Below are 3,198 nucleotides of genomic sequence, written 5' to 3' on the forward strand. Positions count from 1 at the left end.
AGGGAAATATTAGCAGAAGATAAGTGAATCATTAAATTTTTTCATTTTAATTTGAACTTCATTCATTAAAGCCTCCCAAACAACCTCTACAGTATGTGAATCAGATTTAAATAACGAGATATTTTAATTAATTTGAACTTGGAACTTCACTTTGGATCACAGAAACCTTCTTAGAGGATGCTCAGAAGACCAGCATGGGGTAAAAGCAAAATATCACATTACTAGTTCAAAGAAAATATATCTTGGGAGCGTCCTACAAAACCAAGGATGATTCCAAGGAAAAAGAAAGAATGGGAAATTTATGAGAAGCTTTTGTACAACTGATTTTAAGAGTATCCAAGGGTACCTATCTTTGTGTCTACTATGACACAGCAGGCTAGACAAAAATTATGTACTTATTGCATACAGTTTATTAGTATGTGTAGTGAATCATTCAAAGTATATCCTTTTAGGTTTTGAAAGAACATAGGGAGTCTGAGCAACTCCTCCCTGTATACCTACATAACACCGTAAAAGATGTTATTATGCTGTGCATCTACATTAGCTGAAGCAAGGGTCTAGATTATACAGCCTAAGGGACAAACGTAAACATTAAAAAACTAACTGCCTTCTGAAATAGGCACAAGATAGATTGTAACTGGCAACTGGCTGTCAATTTTCAGAAACAACAATACCAAATGATGATGTATTAAAAAAAATTTAAAACATTATCATATAGAAATATGCATCATCTCAGTGTTAACAATTATTCTAAAACAGTTTATTACTAGACCATTTATGTTTTAATATTTAATTCAGATCTAACAAATCTAGTAATTTATTTCAGTTAGCCCTTAAAACAATAGGGTATCTTCTAAAAATCTTTCTCTTATGCTTGCATTATAAAAGGGGAAAATGTTTAAGTGAAAAATATCTTTGTCCCACTGTTTTCCTTTTACGTATTGTTACTACAATGAACAAATTACATTGTCCCATTGACAGGCACATCTGAACAAGGTCTATTCTGACACAAAGCAAATAATAAATCTCTCCCTGTAATGAGTTCTGCTTTCTAATAAATTCACCCATTATTTTAGTCTAGAAGATCAAATGTTATAAAATCTATAATGAAGCACACACAAAACATACATACATATATACAAACAAACTTAGGGGTTAAACCACATTTCGGTATTCGCATTATTTCACAAATAACATGTCACCTTTATTTAAGCTGATTGGACCAGCATTTCTTTTCTATCAACTGAAGCAGCTAATTTACTTTCATTGACCATCCAGCAGTATAATGTACCACCTGCTTATTGTGATTCTCTCTGGCTAGACGTAAAAAAAAAAAAAAAATCCTTTTTCTCCCCCATTCTGTAATTTAACTTTGTACAAATGTAATCTTAAATTCTTCAATTCTCTGAGGCATTCCATGAGTGGAAATGCTGGGATTTTTACAGCACCACATCTGTGCATGCACATTGTGATTAATGTAAGACAAATCCTTCAGGCATATTGCAATTGATGCAGCAAAGCTGAACTTATTTGAAGCACAGCAAAATTATCTGTTTTTTCAACTGATAGCTAATATATTTGTTCACAGCCAGACAGGTATAGAAGACAAAGCACTTTTTTTCATTGCTCTATGGAAGTAGAAGGTGCACATACAGTGGTAAAAGGGCAGAAAACAGTGTTATAATAGATTCTAATATTTTGGAAATAATTTGCTTTCCAGTCCAGTTCAATATTTTAAACAACTTAATATCCTTTATAAAGTCTAAGTCATAATGTGATGAGGAATCCTATCTAGTCAAGTCATTGCTATTTTTGTCCTCATGTAAGACTATTTCTATTGCTCTGTAAACATTCACAGCCCCACCAAATGCTAGTTCATACTTACTGCTGAAAATCAGAAAAAGAAGCCAGAAACATGTTATGTTCAGTCTGCTACTTCATTTTGGGTTAAGAGACTACAGTTTTGACAGTAGGGCCATCTGCTGTTAACTTTTCTTCTCATCATAATACCAGTCCAGTCAAAAGCAATTAAGTGTGTTTTGCCATTATAATATGTAGATAATTATGATAAATTACAGTTTTAAAATCATCCTCAAATTATGCATATGGTAGGTATTTTCCTTGCAGTTACTGATGTAAAAAATATTCCTCCATTTGCAAAATATTTCAGCTATTTTATTAATGATATTAGTTCTGTAATGAGATATCTAAAAGGAAATTTCTTAGGCACAGAGCCTGACAGTCATTAGAAATCTATATCTCAGCAAGGCATTTTGCCAAGTAGATAAAGTCGTAACATTCTGTACTGCCATTATACAAAATACTCAGAAAATAGTCTATTTTATTGTGTCGCAAAAATCAAAAACATACACAAACACACCAATAAGTAGCCAGAATAATATTTTAGTTTTTGTTACAACATGGAATTATTCAAGAGTCTAACACAGCCTAAAACACCGGATAAAAAACATCACTTAAGGACTACACACTAACGCTGTTTTCTGTCAAGCTCCCTTTGACATTGCTCAGGTGATCCCCAGGATTAGCCAGGCATAAATAAGCAACAATTCAAAGTGGAGTCAATATAAATTCTTCCTCTACTGTAACACCGGATTTATCTTGAGGGTGCTTTTTTGATGGGGGTGTCATATTGTCATACTTTCTCTGAAGTTTAACTGAAAAATCACTACTGTTAATATTTTAATTTTTTATAATGTTTCCTCAGTATTTCCTTGCTAGTGAATGGACTTCTTGAGAAATAATCAGTCCCTACAATGCGGCCACATGCTTTTCATGACCACACCAGCACTGAGTGATAATCCAGGACCATTCATACATCTAATTTTCATCAGGAATGTGCTACGCACTATGAAAGCCGGCTTATAAATCCTGAGCACTAACAGCAACCGGCAGCACCTGAGTCATGGCAGGCCGCAGAGGAACAACGAGGAAGGGAGGAAAGCAAAAAAACATGACACAATAATGCCAGCAGCAGCAGAATGAAATCTCAGCTCTGTTAAACGCACGGAGATGGTGTCTGCCTGGCAATGGCTTTACCACCTTCTTCTCATTATGGCCACGCAGTGTACAAATACAAGTCAGAGAGATAAAAGTTAGCAAGAGGTAACTATCAATTCAATTTACTTTAAAAACTTGCAGTCAAAGACACGAATGGTATGAATTGATATTTACATCTCT

This window comes from Pygoscelis adeliae, unplaced genomic scaffold (genome assembly GCF_000699105.1).
Source record: "Pygoscelis adeliae isolate BGI_AS28 unplaced genomic scaffold, ASM69910v1 Scaffold232, whole genome shotgun sequence".
Classification (NCBI taxonomy): Eukaryota; Metazoa; Chordata; class Aves; order Sphenisciformes; family Spheniscidae; genus Pygoscelis; species Pygoscelis adeliae.